Source organism: Parasteatoda tepidariorum, chromosome 1 (genome assembly GCF_982258835.1).
Source record: "Parasteatoda tepidariorum strain Cologne lab strain chromosome 1, Ptep-v5.0, whole genome shotgun sequence".
Lineage (NCBI taxonomy): Eukaryota > Metazoa > Arthropoda > Arachnida > Araneae > Theridiidae > Parasteatoda > Parasteatoda tepidariorum.
The window spans coordinates 92,995,269-93,017,125 of NC_141755.1; the positions used below are offsets into that span (position 1 = coordinate 92,995,269).

At 27.9% G+C, this 21,857-nt stretch overlaps 1 protein-coding gene across 5 annotated transcripts in view; it reads right to left on the reverse strand.

Annotated features, from left to right (window-relative positions):
• Window positions 1-21,857, reverse strand: part of LOC107453499 (zinc finger homeobox protein 3) — a 190,295-nt gene that overhangs the window by 37,436 nt on the left and 131,002 nt on the right. The window contains exon 1 of one of the 5 annotated variants that reach the window (XM_071179458.2): window positions 21,445-21,670. The exons of the other annotated variants lie outside the window; for them this stretch is intronic. The gene's annotated coding sequence lies outside the window, so the exon portion shown is untranslated. Of the gene's footprint in view, window positions 1-21,444; window positions 21,671-21,857 lie in introns of those variants that run through there. 5 annotated transcript variants of the gene reach the window in all.

A 21,857-nucleotide genomic window follows, 5' to 3' on the forward strand; every position in this document is an offset into this window, starting at 1 on the left:
TAAAGGCATTGAAAAAATAGCGAAAATAAAAAAACTTTCAACATGGAGTTGGAAAAATTTTAATCGATTTGATGGCAAATAAAAAAATTTAATTCAAACTAAACTGAATAAATAAACCCATAATAATACTAAATACATTATTACCGGCACTTTTAAATTAATGTGACTATTTCTTTAACATTTCCCATTTCCTATAAGAGGAAAAAAACGCTTCATAAAATGATAATATTACTCATTGATTTACATCACCCGAAATATTAATTATCATTCTTCTTAGAAAAATAAATGAAGAAACGAATTTATAAATAACAAAAATGCATGGGTTAATAATAATATACGAGGAAATAAAAGTAACAGATACCCAGAAATCGTAGATGAAGTCATTGAAGTATCGTCTGAGCAAATAGTGGATGATTAAAAACACACAAGAAACGATTCGTTTTCCTCAGAACGAATCAACAATCATTAAATATATCGAGAAGCTAAGGTGCATCTTAGAATGCATGATTGATCATTTTGGATTATTGAAGACGATTATTGACATCTGCGCTGAGATTAGAATTCCAAAAAAAAGGAGCTACCAAAATAAAAACTGTCAGTTACAGAATGAGGAAAACAAATAAAAAGCGTGTAGAGCATAAGCAAAGATTTAAAAACATTTGCAACATATAGCTACTTTTCGTATCCAAAAATTAGTTGCTTATCAAATTGAAACAAAAAATACGTAATTGTTTTCATAAAGAAACATATATTATCATGCTATCATTTAAAAATGATTCAGTATTATCTTTTAATTATAAGAATAAAAAAAATGTCATATAATTTATGATCTGAGTCACATTGTGCCTTACCTTGTAATTTACAATGACTCACTTTGTAACTCTTTTTTAATGTTAATGTATTAAATGATGTCGATACAATTATTGATGTATCATCAATTTATTCATGAATAAACATGTTACTTTTTGAATGTTTAATAACAGGATCATACTGAGTTCCTATGTAACCATTGTTTAATGCTGATTCACGAAATGATATCGATACATCTGAGAATATTTACAAAGTAGACCTGAAAATTTAAATTTTCAGTTAGTAGCCAGTGGTCGGTAGACTCTAATAAATTAGCCACTTTTTTTTCACACCTAATGAATCTGTTATTAATATCGATAAATCCTTTTCATTTAATAGCAAAATTAATTTGCAAATCTTTTTTTCTTAAAAAATTTCATATCAGTAATAATCTACGGTTATGAATAGTAAGTGATAATTAATTAATTAATGAGCCTTGAATCGAGCCCTGAACTTCTTGGTAACAAAGACATTCATATTAACGACGGTGGTGAGGTAGAGAGAACATAAAGAGCTATAAAATTGGAACTCATATCAATGTGTAGGTGGTGTCACCTTATCATCATCATAAAGCCGGAGATTCCCAACATACCAACCCGATTATCAGCTTCGCTCCATGACCCCATAAGATTCATAATCCATTTCAACCTGCCACACATCTAAGAAGTGCAATATATAAAAAAAATATAAAAACTTGTTTTAATTGTGGAACCTGTTACCAAGTCCGCAATCCAGTGCGGAATACTTATGACTCGCTACCTCCTGAAAATCGAGCAGTCAATCAGATGACAAGAATTACAAAACCCGAAGGTCACCAGCAATTAAAGCTTCATAGTCAATCCTCACTGATTGCGGTTTCGCAGCTATTACCAAAAACAGCAAGGTGAGCTTTTGGAGGCGGAGCCTCTTTCAGCTGTCAATCGGCCGACCCCCCAGGTGATGATCCGGGATGGGCACTGCAGGGGGGCGCACGTGCAAAAATCAGAAAAGGCACACCCACCTTTATCCATGTGCCTTTAGTCAAGGCCAATGCTTCCAAATGACCATACATAACACTCCAATGTCTGCCTCTCCTTCTCATTAACAGTTCCAAGATAAAAAGATATATATATTTTTTCTTTAATATTATTATCTTTAAGGAGAAAGGAGCATTAACATTTTGCGTTGGCTTATTTTTAGTTCGATTTTTCTTCCCCTTCTATTTGTATCTGGTTGTATTAAAGGCGTCAATTTTTGAATCATATCATGACATAAGACATGGGGGACCCGAACGAAATCACAATAGCTCTAATATTGCCAGATGCATGTTGTTGTTGTCCTCGATCATCCACATTTACAATAGTAAAGGAATAAATATTTTATTATTTACATGGATATTTGTTCTTCCCTTAACTTAATGATTAAACTGAAGTTAACGAAATATGAACCATAAAATAAAAATTGCGCACAAAATACAAACCTTTTATCCCTTTTTTTTAATGAATAATCATTACATAACTTAAACAAAGTACTCAGATTATTTAGAACTATACATCATCCCTAAAATAAGTAAAGATTACGTATAAAGTCAACAACTGATCCAGCATGCCTCTTTTTGTGATATTGTTCCAAAATAGATTATGATAAATTCCAAACCAATGTAATTTTTTTAATAATAATTACCAAGCAATATATAAAAAATGCCAAAGCAGAAAATCGTATTTATTAATGCGAAACGCTAAATGTTCATGATGGTACAAAATGGAAAAAAAGTAACGAAATTAAAAAAAGAAAATGGACACTCTTTTAGACAAATTTTTAAATATATATACCCACAGAAATTCAACAAAACACAAGCGGCTCACGTCAAAACACATTTCCGTTAAAAGCTTCATCATCCACATTTAAATAACTCTTTTAACTAAATAAACTAAATACCGAAATAACCTTACAATGTTTGTTTCTGCTCGAAATTTCAGACAAGTTTAAGACATCCACTTTTATTCTACAACGGGAAAGTAATTAATTATAACATGAACCAAGAAGTAAGTTTTTTTTTTTATATTTTTATTTCCGCAAAAAGCTTTTGCTTTTTTCATTTTGCAGCCCTCCCTGTCTCTTAGAATCCCAAAGAAACAGAGAGCAATTTTCATCTCTTCATTTATTTAATTCCTACTACCCCCTAAAAACTAGATATTACCCAGTTCTTTTCGACCCATACGTAAGAAAAGTGGTGTCACTCGTACAAGGTGTTGTGTTCTAATTAATTTTTCTTACAAGGTGGGGAAAAAAAGATTATAACGCAAGAGGGGGGGATGTTGGTGTCAAAGCTATATTTTTTCTTTTCAGCAATTTTCTTTTCGGAAAATTAAAATCAGCTGGTCCTTTTTTTTGATAAAATGGGAAGTCATTTATCAGGGATGATATATGAACTGAGAGAACATGCTCAGAGAAAACTATTTTTATAATAACAGGCAAAAATAAAAACATAGATGGTTTAAACAGCGAGTTTATAACAGCTACCTTAGACAACGAACATTAATTTATATCATTCGGAAAGATTTATACAACGTCAAAAAAGATGAAGCATGCGTTATCAAAACCCCTCAACATTATTGTGGTTTCATTATTACCAACGAAACGGCGCTTAAAATAAAAGAGTATGTAGTATTTGAAATATCGCAAATACTTAAAAAAAATTTTTTTTTAAAAAAGGATATACTGTTTAATCTTGGCTTAAAAACGCATTCACTAATGCTGCTTCTTTACGTTTCACTGCCCTTTAAACTAAATTATAAAAAAAAAAGTCAACATTTTTATAAATTATAAACGCTGTAAAAATATCTGATCTAGACGATGTTTTATTTGGTTTTTACCAAAAGATTTTTCTGAAGAATAGCTGTATTTCGATCTCTTTTTTGCTCAGAAAAGTTTCTAAAAAAATTAAGACATAATGTTGAGTACTCTTAAAGCAATTTAAATTTAATTTTACAGAATTTTAATTTGATGATCAGTTGATTCGACTACAATAAAACAGTTTTTACAAAATAATTACTTCACGAAATGTATTTTTTTTTTGATCTTTTAAAATGACTTGCATAATAGAATAATTTATAAAAATGCTTAGACGAGATAATACAGCATTGTATGAAAAACGTATTCATTATAAAATACGTCTTATTAATGTATTACCAAAAAAGATATACGCACTAATTAAATAGGGAAATCGGAAATAAATTAAGATAATTAATTTCACCGTACCGAATACTTTAAAGAAAAGAAAAAGCCACTTCGTTTCCGATTAGAAAATTTAACAATCTTTTCTCTTAGATCAAAAATAAAGCAATTAGTAAAAAGAGTTTAGGTTCGTAAAAGCCACCAAGAGACTAGAAAACTCGTTAGTCTCATTAAAAACAGCTCAGTAATGAGAAGGCCTCAACTGTTAACGAACAAGAATTCCAATAAAAATCCCACACCCTGGAAAACGGGCAAACTTCTTAATGAAAAGGGCATCCAAAAGCCTTACTTTAATGTCAGAGAAAGAGGTTTCAAGCGAAAGAGGAAAGGCAAAGTCGTTATTTGTTTCTTCATCATTTGCATAAGTTAATTGATCACCCTCTCTCCGATGGTGGCGCCTCCGGTGTTTAATCCTTTTCATCAGTTCCAGTCGTCGTCAGAGTTTAACCAAGTTCATCTTTGAGCTTTTATTGCTGTGTTATCCCTATGTGCACAGTTGCCCCATGCCGATTGCCCATCCATATGCATAAGGTGTTTTATTTCGGTTCTCGAAACCATTTCGTGGAGTTATTAATATATTTTATTGGAAAAAGTAATGAAGTTGGCAAACTTTTTCTTATTCTATTTTTTTCAATTTATTTATCAGCTAGTCAAGGTTTGTAACCTTTCTTATTAAATAGGTTGTGTATAAAAAGGGAAAAAAATGAAGATTTAAATAATTTATTTGGAGAAGATAAAAAGATAAGAATTTGGTTTATTAAACAGCGAATTTGAAAATACAATATTCGAAAATTATACAAGATTGCTTCTAAAAATGCTGACTTAATTATAATTCAATATTTTATCTTAGCAATTTATTTAATTTCAAAAATCGATAAATAATTAATATTTTTAATATTTGCTATATAACAATATATATATTTGTTACATAACATTAATCAATATTTTTTTTAAAGAAACATAAATCAAAAATTTACTTACAGGTTAAAATAAACTTTTATTTTTTTATTATTATTATTAAATAAAGAAAAGTATAAATAATCTGAATGCTATTTTCTTGTTTATTGTAATTAAAATAATAAAAATAAACGAGAATTAATAATAAAAAAAAAGAAGAAATTTACTATCAGGAAAATATGCGACGTTTAATGTTAAAAAAGTAAGCGTTTAATTAACTTACACTATTTATATTTAGGCACTGAGAAAAATTGTTAAATACAAGAATTTTTCTTAAACTTTACAATAATATAAATTCTATTGCATAAATTTTAATATAGATATTTCAAGGTAAGGAAAAAATATTATGGCAGATATGGATAGCAAAAGATCAGATAAGACTTGTTCCTCAGGTTCATTATCAGATGCATTAAAAAAAAAGATAATATAATTAAATTTACAACCTAATTAATATTACTACTGACTTAAATAACTCAATGTATCAGAATTCGAAGCGAAGTGAATTAAAAAAAAACTTACGGAAGAGGAAATATTCGACCCAAATCTGTTCAGTCCAAAAGCACGTAGTGTCGAACTTGAGTAAAACTAATGAATTAAAAATGAATATAAGCCCAGCAAATATATTCATGAAGTACAGAATAACTGCGACAAAACCACTGATTCAACATAACTTAACAGCAGGTGTGCTTGATTAAGTTAATTCCAGATAAAAATAAATCAAAACGATGGACAAGTAAATGCTACCACATATTTCCGTATTATTCATCAAAGATTTCGCAAACATTAATTGAAAGTTTTAATGATTTGACTCTCATTAATCATTAAAACTTTCAATCGTAAACTGAAAGTTTTAATGATTAATGAGAAAAATGAATAATAACTAAATTCCAATTACTACTAGAATTTCGTAAGAGAGGAAACAATTAACTGATACTGGATATTTGCTAAATGCAATGCAAAAGTAAATATTTATTATTAACCTCTACATAATTATAATTAAAATAGAATATATGTAAATACAACATATAATTTACTTAAAGACAATTAAGGAAATTGGGTTTTCTTTGGGAAAAAGTTCGTTTTTTTTAATATCTTTTTCGCGGAATGATTTTGTAATTCTTTCACAATTATATTGTTTTTAATTTAGCACTATAGCACCAGTAAAAGTTTAGTTAATGTGCTTTAATTTTTGTAAAAAGTCTTGAGAGTTATCAACCAATTATAATAATCGTTAGTTTTGATTTCGCTTTTTTTTAAATTTTTTTTTCTTCAACTAATAAAAAAGTTAAAATAATTATTTTACAGAAGGTTTAAGAATATGTTCCAGTAAAAAAAGAAAATATTATTTTAAAAAGTAGTTTAAATATGTCACAACAAATAAAAAAAATCTAATTTACAGATTGGAATAATCAGGTTCTGACGTATAAAAAATTAACTACACCTATTATAAAAAAAAAAAGAAAGGAAAAAAAATAGAAACTTACAATGCCGAAATTTTTTACCGGGCAATTTTGAAAGTAAAGTTTCTCATTCCAAAGCTTCAGAAGGAAATAAAAAAATAATATCAAATCAAGATTTACCTCACTGAGTAGTTGTTTTATTTTGTGACCGATTAACTTACACTGTTAAAGAAAGTGTTTTGACGGAAAAATTTGACAAAAAAGACCCTTAAGGGAAAGAATAATCATTTCAAAATATTTCATTAAATGCCAAGTAAATATTTTTAAGTGAAACAAATGGAATTTTTTTCCTTGAAAGCCACCTGTTTTATCTATCGATTAAAACCTTTCTTGAGTAATATGATTTTTTTTTGGGCGATATTTCTTGATTTGAAGTTGTTACAAAATTGTAACAAGACATTGAAGAAAAGCGGGACACTTAATAAACACTTTCAAATGATAGAGGCGTCCTGAGAGGGAGAATTAGGTCATTATAAAGCCAATTTGGCGCGATTACTCAATGGTCAAACAAAGCATGGGAACTAAAAAGAAGTATGACAATGAGATACGCGAAATGATATAATTATTCTTTATTTTTTTATTTTCCTCATCGAATTTCCTCTCTAATTTCACACATGAGTTGATTCATATCACAATTTCACACATTCAAGTTATTCATTAAAAAAACATTACTTGTTTCTGTATTTATTTATTTTTTTCTTTTTTAGAAAAAATAAGTTTTCCCATAGTTCTGCTATTTTGAAATTTTTACTTGATTTAGCTCATAAATAACTTCCTCATTCAGTAACAGGTACTTTAGAAAACTGATATAGAAAAAGAAAATGCAAACATTCATATTGTATAGATTTTCCGAAAAGCTATTAATCTGCGTAGCTGCGTGAATATTATTGAGCTATGGGCTATTAATTTATTTGCCGAGGTGAATGGTTTTCGCAAATATTGTTTCCATTTCATCATTAAGGAAAAAGGTTATGAATGAAAACACAATGTGATTGTGCCATATTTTTTATATTGTTTAAAACTAAAATATGTGTTTTAATTATAATATTTTTTTACCTTAATATTTTGCAACATATTGCATTGAAAAAAGTTTGCCGAAAAGTTTTGCCATCGTACCAAGTCCTGAAGATTTGAATTCCATTTCATAAACTGTGTTTTTCCATTTCATATTTTAATAATTCAATATTTTAAGTCTGGCTAGATAAAAAGAATCTATTTCTCATGGATAAATTCCGATAATTTAAAATCAATTCACAATTAGTAAATGCTGATAATTAGAAACAATTGGTTTTCAATTTGAAAACTTGGAAGAATTTAAAAAATTTCAATTTTTATTGTTTCAAGATAAGAAGAAAAAAAATCTTTTTGAGGATTATTAATGCATGTCGAAAATAATAATAAATAAATCAAAAGATAAGAAAAATTGTTTGAGCTATCCTAGACCAAGTTTGGCCGTCATTTTTTATTATTTTTTTTAAAGTCATTTAATTTTGAGATATATATTTTGCTGTGAATGTTTATCAGTTTTAAACGAAAGGATTATGAAACAACTATGAATGAAATATGACGGGAAAAAACCGTATTTTTCTTTTATTTTTCAAATGCATTGTTCAAAGCCTAAAACACTTAAAGTTTTTATCACTTTCATACTAATAAACTTAGTTCGCTTCATAAACACTTGAAATAAAGATAAGAAAATTGTCATTTCAGTAATTTAATTCAAAGAAAAACTTGCGCAATAGGATGTCATATTGTAAACTTCCTGCAGTTTAAATACTTGCTTTATAAAAAAATATTTTAAATGATGCACATCAAACAAATGTCTCCGGCAATCAAATAGGTTTTGGCGTATTAACCCCTCCTTTCTCAATAAAGATTCATCAGATTTTGGAAAACGCTTTTCTGTTTCCTAGATTGAATATTATTATTAGGGACCTAATGCCTATGTTTTTGGATTTCATATTTAACAAAGACTCTATGAAATATATATAAAGATGGTGTTACAAATCAATCTGTATACAAAAATTCGGAATTTTCAGAAATGTGTCCGCAGATTAATATAGTTTAAAAAAAATCAAATAGTTAATGAGTACATACATTTATAAATTTTAAATAAAGTAACATTTAAACAATAACGGTATTAAAATTTAATTTTTTTTTAAAAAAAAGCATGCTAAAAAGTTTGGATAAAAAAAATTGGAACTTAAACAAATAGAAATTAAAATTTGATTTTTAAACAAATAAAAAAGCAACTTTCTAAATACTATGTTATGCCAGATACTTACAACCTAGTTGGCAAAAAAAAAAGATAGCATAGTTTTTTTTAAACATAACCAATAATGACTAAAACGATAAATTTTTAAAACAATAATTAGACGATAACTGTTTAAAAATCATCCAAATTATTTACTCTCGAACCTTAATAGAATAAAATAAAGATAATAATAATAATAACAACAACACTGTCTAAAATTGGAGAATAACAGAACAGTGATTGAAAAAATGAAGGCACACTATAAAAGCAATAAAAAAAAATTGGGCACGAATAAAAATATGGTATTCAGCTGAGTAAGAAGATTATAGTTTTTCAAAACATATTTAATAAACATATGATAATAACTATGGCTTTATAAGTAATAATTAGATACTGAGTGTTTCAAAAAGTTTCACAATCATTTATTCCCGAACTTCAGAAAATAATAATAATAATTGCCTCTAAACGAAGAATAACAGTGACAAAGGAAACGAAAGCAAAAGACTATGTACAACATAGACGTAGTAAAACATAAAAAAATTAATAAATGAATAAAAGCCGACTGAGCAGAAAGAATACATTTTTTCAAAATGCATTAATAATTGTAAAGTAACTCTAAATTTTGAAGTAATGATTAGAAAACAATTGTTTAAAAACAGCCAATTATTTACTCTCGAACCTCGAGTAAAAAAAAAAAATTAATAAAAAATAAAAAAAAAAAACACTGACTCCAATCGGAGAATAACAGTGATTGAGGAAATGCAAGCAAAGACGACTGCGTTCAACATAGACGTAATAAAAAATAGTTCATTCGTCTGAGCAGAAAGAATACAGTTTTTTAAAATATAAAAGTAACTAAAAAATATTACTTAAAACCCATCCCAATTATTTAATCTCGAACCAAGATAAGGAAATAAAAAAGCACTGTCTCCAATAGGAGAATAGCAAAGATAGAGGAAATGAAAGCTAAGACGACTACATACATCATAGACGTAATAAAAAATAAAATAAAAAAAATACATTCGGCTGAGCAGAAAGAATACAATTTTTCAAAATGTATAAATAACTAAAAAATAATGATAACTATAAATATAGTAGTAATAATTAGACTATAACTGTTTAAAACCCATCCCAATTATTTACCCTCGAACCTCGAGAAAAGGAGAGAAAAAAAGCACTATCTCCAATCGGAAAATAACAGTGATTGAGGAAATGAAAGCAAAGACGACTGCGTTCAACATAGACGTAATAAAAAATAGAAATAGTACATTCGTCTGAGCAGAAAGAATACAGTTTTTTAAAATGTATAAATAATTACAAATTATTACTTAAAACCTATCCCAATTATTTAATCTCGAGCTAAGATAATGAAATAAAAAAAGCACTGTCTCCAATCGGAGAATAGCAAAGATAGAGGAAATGAAAGCTAAGACGACTACATGCATCATAGACGTAATAAAAAAAAAATACAAAACAAAACAATTCGACTGAGCAGAAAGAATACAATTTTTCGAAATGTATAAATAACTAAAAAATAACGACAACTATAAATATTGTAGTAATAATTAGACTATAACTGTTTAAAACCCATCCCAATTATTTACTCTCGAACCTCGAGAAAAGGAAATAAAAAAAAGCACTGTCTCCAATCGGAGAATAACAGTGATTGAGGAAATGAAAGCAAAAGGCAGTGTCAAACCAAACAGATCAGCAGGAGCAACAAGGAGGGATTTCTCTCTCGCTCTTCTTAACCGCTAACCGCATTCGGACGATCGAAGCAATCGCCAAAAGCCAAACGCTATCACCCTCTTTCGTCCACCAGAGAAAGGAAAGAAAAAGAACAAGAAAAAGATAAAAAGGAATAGAAAAGGAAGGAGTCGGTCCACATCTGGATCAATGGTCATTGGATGAAAAAGAGAAGTAGGCAGTGGTCACCCATGACGATTTTTCTCAGATTTTCGACTTCACCGATTGAGGCGTTTAACTAATACTTTGACCAATTAGTTTTGGTATACGGATCGAGTTAATTCTTAAGTAAAAAGCTTTAAGAAAGCATCAGAGTTAAGATTTTTGAGTATATAAACTTTTCTTTTTTATATAATATGTGAACATAAAAAATCAATGGAACGAAATTATACTTCTTCTATTGGGGTGTATAACTAATACTTGGACTATTATATGTTGTATAGTATGGGGAAAAGAAAAAAAAAACGGGCCATCCTGAATAACTTTTGATTAAATGATCGGATCTTCACGTTCTAGGACTCAATCTTAATGGTTCGAGGGGGGACTTCAAATACGAACGTAAAAACCCGGTCAAAATTTATTCAGAGTAGTCCTTTTTTTGCCACACTGTACATTTGTTAATAAATTTATGAATATCATTTGCGACGAATATAATTTTTTTTTTGTTTGCTTTAAATTAAATTTTTGCCTTTTCTTTAACTACATCAAAATGTTAATAAATGAATTCTTATCGATTCACTTTGGTTTTAATACGACTGGATATACAGTTTATATTATACTCTTAAGAAATTTAATACACATGGAAAGATGCGGCACACTATTTACTCAATAATTAAAAAAATATTGATACAGAATATTTGTTTTCCGTTAAAAGAACATACATTTTCAAGTTCATCCTTCTTAAAATTTTGATCCGGAAGCAACCAATATAGAAATTTTTAAATGATCCTAATAATTTTACTGACACGGAAGAGTCATGAAATATTTCGTATTTTTGTCACGCGTGATGAAAACCACGAAAGAATATCACTACAGTATGATTAGCAAGACAAATAAATAAATAAATAATCTGAAGACATTAAGACTATATACTGCTAGTTAAAGTTAATTCACTCATCACACAATGTTGGGGGTTGGGGGGAAGCACATCGTTAATTGTGATGTCACCACAGTGCTGGCTTAAAACATCTTTTGTATACAGATTACTTGTTTGAATTCACGTGCCAGCGGTTGGCCGTGGGTGTGGGAATTATAATTTCAGGTAATTGAGGACAATTTCACTCAAAAAGTTCTCCTCAAAGAGAGTAAAGGATTCTATTGTCTTAGTAGTTAGATTCTAAATGGTAAGATTATTGAATGTATTATTTAGTCCAGTATGTAAACCTGAAAATAAAATCTTTTTAAATAGGAAACTAATGGAATTTTTTAGTTGGAAACTGAATAGCGATTTAAGAGTACAAGCATTCATTGCTTTAGCAGGCAACCGAGTTTCACTTGCTTATGAGAACACAAATATACTTAAAGCTTTCTAACAGAATAGTTTCTCGTGTATTTTCGATTACTTAATATTAAATTCTAATTCATCAATGAGTAATGAGGAAGAAAAAAAAAAGGTTTCGATCCCTTCTAACTGTAAGGTTTCGTTTGCGTTTGTAGCGAGTGCCTCGGGTATCAAAATAATTCCGCGACGAAAAAATAAAAATGAAAAAAAAAAAAGGAGCGAGAAGTAAATAAATATCCTAAAACGGGAGTGAAACGTAATTAGAGGGGGCGAAAAAGTGAGTGTTTTCGCGAAAATCTTTCATTAGCAGTGAGCAGAACCATTTGCTAAAACTGCGTATATCAGAAGAGTAGAGGCTTGATTTGGCAATCTCGTGCGAGCAACCCGTTGCCATGGGAACGGTCGTCCTTGTTGCCAGATGCATCGGTTGATTATCTTCAGCAAACACGAAATGTTCCCGTTTATTACTACTAGCCGAAACTTCTTTTATCTCATCTGGCAATTATATTTGCTCCGCCATCTTTGATTATGCGCGATGGAATATTTTTTTTTATATTATTTCTTCCTTTTTTTCCTCTCTTTTTCTTCATTTTTATAACTGCGTTTGTTTCAATTTGCTAGTCGCTAAAAACCTCAAAATATATCTATATATATATTTCTCTTATTCGTTCTTCCACTCACTTGCTTTTCAGTTAATTACAAACCAAGACCAAAAAGAGTATCGAATTTCTTCAATTCGAAGAAACGTTATGGAAGAAGAGTGGAATACGGCCGTAGAAAAAAAAAAAAGTTTATATTTTTTTTTAACGTTGGAAGTAAAAATTTATAAACTTGATAAGATCTTTAAAAAATATTAAAAAAATTTCCTTTCAGCATTCTACCGCAATGACAAGATGAAATTGCTTTCGCCCCTGTATTTTGATAACAAAGTTTAATGATTGCGAAAACTCATTATTTTTCCGACATAGAATTCCGCTTTCGAATTACTTTTTTTTATTTACCTTCTTTTATCATTTTCAGGAAATTTTCCATTAAAGAAAACTAAAAAACATGAAGAAAAAAAAAAGCATTCATAAACTTCATTAATGTCCGATTTCTTGAAGATGAGGAATTCCAATTTAATGATGGGCACCGGCATAGACTCAAAAATCAAGTAAAGTAAACTTGTAATACAAAATTACTATCATTCGAACATATTTTTTTTTTATCAAAAAGAAGATAATAATTCTGACTTTTGAATAAAAAAATACATAATTTGATGAAGCCTTAAGAGAAAGGTATCTGTTTATTGATAACAAATATATTTAATGAATGAAATTAGGTAATATGTATGACGATGCTGAATCCATAGTTTTCACTATTTTAATTTTGAGTTGATTAATTGTTACGTTTCCGATAGCCTATTTCATTCCGAGCTTGTATTAAAAAACGCGAAGTATAAAATAAAAAAGATATAAAGAATAAAATTTGCTAAAAACAGAAAATTTTAATTTTTTTTTAATTAATTAAAGCATGATACAAAATTTTCTTATTATTTAGTAACTAAAGCAAATAAAATTAGTATATTAAAAAAAAATCAAGAATTTTATTAATTATCTAGTTTAAAAAATTTGGAATTCAAAATACCAATATTGCTTTATTATATTCAAATATATTAAAAAATAAATACTTTTTTAATAGTTTATGTACGAAAATGCTTTATAATAAAAATCTTTCAATGTGAAAACTAAAATGTTTTTAAAGATAAGAGTTTTATATAATGGCAATCATCATAGATTTCATAAATTACTTTTTATTTCTGGGGTTCATACAGTCTCAGAGAAACCGGTTTGACGTTGAGCAATAATTTCGGTACTTTGAACCACAGTATTGTGCAAATTTGATGAAACCTTAAGAAAAGTGCTTAATAGTACCGTGTGCGAAATTTTAAGATGGTTAAATTTGCTCGGTCTCAAACTTGGCACCTTATAAAGATCGTAATAAATGTGATTCATATTACGAGTCAAAACTACCGTAATTTTAAAGTGTATAAAATGAAATCATCTATCTGATTTTCAATTAACAAAAATAACATATCCGTTTTTTTTTTTTTTTTTTTAAATTCTTAATTCCCAATTTATGCTAATCAAAAGAATATTTAAAAAAAAGTTCAGTTCAGTTTGCGAATTAGGTACCTATTTATTTAATTACACTAAATATCGACAAAAAATGTATATTAATTGAAAGTAATTCGTCTAGACTAGGATTCTATAAATAAATGAATAAAATAAATAAATAAATAATAAACATTTAAAAGCACAAAGATTCATTCCATGCACTATTAGTTTCAACAAAAGCTCTTTAAAAAACAAAACAAAATTACTGTGGCTATGAAGATTATTTCAATTAACCAAGCAGTTCAAGGCCTAATGCTACATAGAAGTAGCCAACAATGGAAAAGATAAAAATTAAAATAAAATCTAAAGGGGTGAAAATGTCATTTAAAACTAATGATCCAAACCTTAAAAAAAGAAGATAAAGTAAAAATGTGAGTTTTTGGAATAGGAGGGGTAGGGGCAAATGAAAGCATTTGTGGTATTTGGAAGGCTAACGAATTCTAAACACAACAGGAGGCCTGACATACGAGAGTTTAACTTGACTCACAATAAATTACATTAGGCAGACATTGTCTCTCGAAAAATAAAATATGTTCGAGAGTTAGGGGGGAAAAGAAGAAACATGCGGCACTCAGGGAACAACTAAAAAATTAGGAACATTTTAATCTCGTTTTTTTCTCATTCTTCTTACACAATTTCCATTTTTTAAACGTTTCAGAAAAAAAATTATTGATCTGGCTCAAGGTTCGAATCTTAGAGACACCAATTTTTTTTTTGTTGCTGCTTTGTTTTGTTGTTGCTCATTTTGGAAATCAAAGATTTGGGGAAAAAAAATTATATCTTGCGATTTTTGAAGTAAAATGAAATGACAGACACTTTTTTTGAAGTTGAATAGAATGTTTATATTTTAACCTCTCAGAATATCATCACCGATTGATCTGGATACTGGTTAGTTTATGGTTACGAGCTATTAAAAAAAAACGATCACAATTCATGTAAAAGAATATGATTTTAATTTTTCAATTATGATTGTCACATAAACCTGAAAATGTCAGTTAGTTATATTTCCAAAAAAAAAAAAAAAAAAAAACGGCACAGTGAAGTTAAATACTTTTCTTTTTTTTTTCTTTTTTGCTACAGCTAATCGTCTGACATATAGAAAAAATTTCTTTACTCAAATTAAACTAAATTAAGCTCATAAACAAAGATCATCATAAATTCGGTGATCATAAAAAAAAAAAAAAAAAAACTAAATAAGCAAAAGTGTTCTGGTTGAATTAGTGAAAATTTAGCATTGATGTTCTTTTCAATATTAATACCATTAAGTCTCAATGACTGCCTACAAGATATTGAGCAATGTTATAAAGATTAATGTTATTATTTTTTCTTTTTTATATACTTATTAATATTTAATAAATTGTTACTTTTTCAACTAACAACATCGAACATGCGATCAAAATTTGGAAGAAAAAAAAGTACATATTCGAATTGCAGCATACAATAGCATATTTAGAGGATGAAGCATGGAAGCTTTAAAAAATACTACACGTTTTTATAATTCAATTAAAAAACTATTCGATTTAGAAAGTTTTCGAACTGAGACATTTATTTAAAATCTGAGTAAGAATGGTGTATCTAGATTTCAGATAGTTTAATGTGGCTTAAACAAGTAATTCTTAGTGTATTTTTCAACTTAATCAATACTTCTTCCATCAAATGATATCGAATTAATGGTCATTGAATATTTTAAACAGTGAGAAACGTAAAGTAGGAAAAAAAATTATTATTATTTTAAAGTAACATGGAAGACTTGACACTCCATCTTTGAATAGCACTTCATAGTGCAAAATTGAATGTGGCCAATCAAAAGTTTATTAATTTTTAATTGGGTGGGAAAGCTATGTAATTTTACATAATCTCAGCTGAACTGAAAATTACATCATATATATATAAAAAAAAAGAATTAAATGCTAGAAATAATTCTATATGAAGGAAGAAAAAAAATCATAACTCATGACCTTCACTTTCTTGTTCAAAAATAAAATGTGTATAATTTTAAGCCCCTTGCCCCTTTTTTCGTGAAAAACTGAGGGCGTTAACTGGCCGTTTATCTACTTGAAGATGAATGTGTGTGAGGGTGGTGATAATTGGGGCGGGAAAAAAGGAATTCATCCTATGCATCTTCCCAATCTTGTCTGGGGGGATGGGGGAGGACAAACCATTCCCTACTTGAGGCAATTTCAAGTTTTGTAGATAAGGTGTAAATGGTGGAAAGAAGACTGGAATCAAGTACAAGATTTCAACTGTATTTTTCTTTTTCTTGTTCTACTTCAAAAAGAAGTAGGAAGATGAATATGCAACGGCCTACCAGAGTAGCCTGAACACTCCTCGACCACCCCTGATGTAGTTTTTCCAACATTTATATATTTAACATTTTAACGGCATGATGTAAGTCATTTTTACGAGATCACACGTTACCTGAGAGAAAGAGAATTATAAAAAAAATGTACTATAAATTTAAATCGTAAGAGCTACAGATTTTTAAAAACAGTCCAATACACATAGCTTGATTTACAGTATGCTTCGATAAAATTTTCTACCCCATAACCCCCCTTTTTTTTTTAACCAAGACAAAACTATGTATTACTCTATTATTTTTTCAATTTCTTTTTTCAATTTATAACAATCATTTGCGTTCCTGCAATAGTCAAATGAAACTAGATTGAAAAGTTTTTTTTTTCTCTTTCTTTGTGTATTTTTAGTTCATCCGGCATAAAATTTATCCGGGATCTCCGCGAGAGTTCAATGTAACTATAAATGAATTTTTTTTTTCTTCTTTTATATATAATTTTAAATTCATAATATCATTCGTGTTCCCCTTTTAGTCAAATGAAGCCTATTTGAATTGTTTATTTATAATTTTAAAATATATTTACATTTCATCCCTACTAAAAAAAAAATTTATAATAACTAAATAATTTCTTTCTTTGTCTTGTATTTCAACCTTTAAAAATTCATTTGCTTTTTCCATAATAGTCAAAGAAAGCTATAAATAAAAATATTTATTTATGCTTATTAATTCATTCATTTTTTTTACCATTTGATTGTTATAATTTTCTCATTTGTGTCCTCACTTTAAAAAATTCCTGATCAAATTACAGTATTAAGTACCGGTAGTTTGAGTGCATCACCCGTAAAATTTATTTTTACCGTAATTTTGACAGCAATATTTATTTAATGAAAGTGATTCAGTGGTTTTATGAAAATTATTAATGTAAAAACTACTGTATATCAAATTTTCTGTTCCGTAAAATGTTCTGGTTAAAATGGAAATTATGGTAAAAAATTCTGGCGCTGTTTACCATAATTTAACCCGTTATTTTTTACTGTGCTCTTACTTGTTATATAAAACTAGACTGACTTATTTATTATATTTTATTTTTAAATTCATAAAGCGCCATTCACGTGCCATTGCAATTATTACCCATTATAATTATATGCAAATAATAATAACCACAATTGATAAATTGATAGAAAAAACATAATAGTAATAAAATTGCGTTGCTTAGCAACACAGGGTGTGGAAGAATTAATAAGAGTAAAAGAGTTGCAAGTAATAAATGATTTGAGAACTCATGTATTATCAGAAGAATAAAAAAAAAGCTATTATAGCATTAACTTGAAAGATGCATGTAGAATTTATTTAGCTGAATTATCAAAAAAAAATTTTTTTCCTTAAAAAAATTATAATAATAAATTTAACGAAGATTAATCTTATTTAATATAAAATCGTTTCAAAAATTGACATACTACTGAATAGCAGGATACAGGAATGTTAAATCCCACCCACATATTTAATATTGATTCTATTGTGGTCACAAAGAATTCCTAACCAGGAAAAAGAAAAGGTATCCCTACATCATTGTCTCAAAGAATCCTATAATTTCTTAACAAATGAGCTTCCGAACGAGATCGGAAAAAACAAAATCAATTTGAACCCAAAGCGATAAAGTTAGAAGAAGTCATTGTTTTTAATAGGTTGTCCGGCTGGCCATTTCTGTGTAAAACACACCGGATGTGAACCTCATTAAAATCGTTGGTACATGGACACCTACAAACGAAATCCAAGCTCACGAAAATGCGATTAAAGACATGCTAAGTGCATTTTCCCAGACAAGACAATTTTTTTTTGTTTTCTTTCCATCTCTGATTGTCCTTTATTCAAAACGAGATAACCTCCTTAGGTTCGTTTTTTTTGATTAAGTTCATTTCGTTCATCAATTAATCTAGAATGTGTGCTTTAAAAATATAAATCAGACTACAGAAATATCAATAGAAACATAAGAATTTAGCTGATGAAGGTTCTACAAAACATTCTTCAAAAATTCCCGAGAAAAAAAAACTTATTAAATTTATATTGAAGTTTATTGATTCCTTTTTTTAGAAAAAAAAAATTATGAAATCACAGGGTAGGTCAGAATGTTTACTCTGTTAAGAATTGCAGTTTTAAAAATTGAGGTAAACTTAAACTTTTTTACAGTGTACTCACTTTTTTACAGTGTACTCACTTTTTTATTTATTATTTCACTGTCGTAGTTTTATTTATTATTATCATTATTATTATTTTTGGTTTTGTACTGACAAAATGTATTTTCTTGCGCATGTAAATCAATTTAATGGCTTCATTGCAAAACATTGAGTTTAAAAAACAAGCAATAATTCTTTCAAACAATTGTAATATTTTTAATTTTATATAATTTTTTCTCTATAAGTACAGTTCTTTACCAGAAAATGCATTTAGTTTACCTCTGCACCAAAAATGGTGGCAACTGAATACCAAAACTTTTTACTGGGTAGTTAAAACATTATTTCTTAATAGATGTGCGATATATATAAACACCATATATTCTATAAATCGAATATTAATTATTTTTTACTAATCGCATTGAAATTAGTTATTTAGTTTCACTCAAAATAACAACTAGTAAAATAATTTTCAAAGAACACATAAAATAATCACTTAGATATAGCAAAAATATAAATGATTTGGTTATAATTAGAAAGAAAATTTAAAAAAAATCGTCAAAGCAACAAAAAAAAAGTACTATATTAATATGTAAAATTGAATATATAACTCGTAATGGCAAAAAATAAAAGAAACAAATAAAATAGAAAATTATGATATAGTTTTTTTAAACTTTTTTAATTTATATATTTTTTTGTTACATTCCAAGTAGCTAACTCTGGTTACTAAAATCACTCTCTCAAATCATGATATGCCTTAAATAACTTAAAAATCAGTATCAATTTTTGTTTTCTTTAATGTTGGCGCAGTTACATCGTCAAATATAAAACTTTTTCATTTTATTTTGGCGGGCTGTTTCAAATATCATTGATATTTTATGAAGCTCATCGGATATCTATTTAGACATATAAATGATAAGTCGACAAGCGATAGGACCGAAGACAACGGCATGATGAAATCATAAAATAATACAGCTAGTTCTTCATCTAAAATGTTGATAGAAGATTAAATTTTTGATGTAGAAGATTTTAATGTCATACACGTGTTAATAAGTTAGAAATGTGTGAACACGTGTTAATAAGTTAAAATCGTTATCTTTCTCACAAACATTTATATTTTTAAAAAAGAGTCATAAAAAATGCTTGAATTATAAACAAAAAATTTAATTAAGATTAGCTTTTAATTACTTTGCCTCGTTACAAAATTATCTAAATAAAAATGTTATTCAAAGATCATTTAATAACGTATATAATTACACAGTGTTAAATTAACTATAGTTTAATTAGATCAATTAATGAAGCATATTTATCATTAGTCCCCTTAGCCCCTTAATATTTTATAACAGACATGATGATGGAAAGAATGCCACGGAAATTCGTCCCCGGTCAAACGACATGATCAGTGTTTAAACTTGTTCTTTTCTCGCCAAATCTCACAAGAGCATAAAAAATCAATTTGAACAATCATTTATAAATTAACAGCTCCATTTTTTTCTTTTGTATTAAGTTTAAAAAACAACAAGAAGAAGATTTTTAGAAATTGAATCAAAAAAGCTAATTTTTAAAATTATTTTTTTTAACAAAAAAGATTTAAATACAAAAATGCAATCCAAACTAAACTAAGATAATTTTTTACTTTAATTTTTGAATTCCAATTTAAAAACAAAAATACTATTTTTAAATTAAGAAATTCAACTTTTCTAAGCGTTACGTTACGTAGATAATTAATTATTTTTCTATATAAAATGAAAAATTCGAAGACAAATATAACAAAAAAAAAAAAAAAAAAAACAATAAGATGGTGGAATCAGCATTTGATAAGATATGTTATTAGTATTTGGAAGAATCAATTAGAAGCGAAACCACAACGAAGATAAGAAGGAGGATTTCCTTTAGCTTTCACTTTTAAAGAAGTAAAATTTTAAGAAAATCCATGATAAAAGTGGAATTTATATCCTTCTAAAATTTGAATCCATTTTATGATTAACAAACTTAACCGTTGCGCTATAAAAAAATAACAATTTTAGAAGAAAATATCACGATTACAATTTTGTAAAATCTAAACCATTTTCTGAATAATTAATTAATTGTTGATAAAATGATTTAAGTCGAAGTCACATTCTTCCAAACAAAATAAAACCGTTTTATGAATAAATAAATTTAATATGTACAAGTAATTATGTTATAAAAATTTATTCATCAAATAAAAAATGAAAACATAGAAAATATGCCTGAATACTATTTATTTCAGAGTACAAACTTATAATCAAATCATAATTATCGCTGTGTTATGCATTTAATAGTTTCATTTAAGTTTAATTAAAAATAACGTTAAAATATCATAATAAAACAGTCCAATTAATTTTTAAAAACAATTTAATTAAAATTCAACTATGCCAAACATTAAGTTTCTATATAAAATCAAATTTGGTAGAAAAATTAAATATAAATCTTACAAAATTTTTTTAATTTTAATTAAATTAATCATTATGACTAATTACGACATTTATACGGTTATTTATTAACGTTATTTGATACATTCGAGATATAAACAAACTTAAAAGCATCGAATATGTGCTTAAAGTGAAACGAGTTCTACGCCAGCATTCATTAGTAACTTATAGCAAGTAATGTGCATAATCAGTAATATTTTTTTTACATAATTTAACAGAACTAAGCACAAATTTGCTTCTAAACTAGATCACAGAAATCGTCATCGATTCAAACCTAAAGAACGAATACAATAGGGTAGAAAACGGTTTGATTATGACGATCTTATCTAAAACACAACAAATTTAAAAACAAAACAATGAATCACCAAAATATGACAGTTGGCATTACCTAATATTATCACCAATAGATGGTGGTACATATATCCAAGGCAGCGATGTATCTTCAATCAAGATGTTTTTCAGCGATAGAGAAGAGACGCTTGCTGTGCAACGGTACTGCACCAATGCTTATTATGATTATCAATTTCAATTAAGCAACACAAAGGAGAAATGTATTCAAAAAGGAAATCACTCGATCCAGACCTCTTATCAGCTTTCTTAACAAAAGTAGATGCATAGAGAAAAAGGGAGCGTCAAATGTTGGGCAAGGTTTTTTTTTTGCGATAACTGATAATACCGTTATTGCATCGTACACACCTGCACTTCATTAATGAGAGCAAAGTTCTAGGATTACGCTTATCAGCTAATTTGTTAGGTTTTTTTTACACCCAAAAGGTTTTCCCATTAAGAACAGGATCCTTT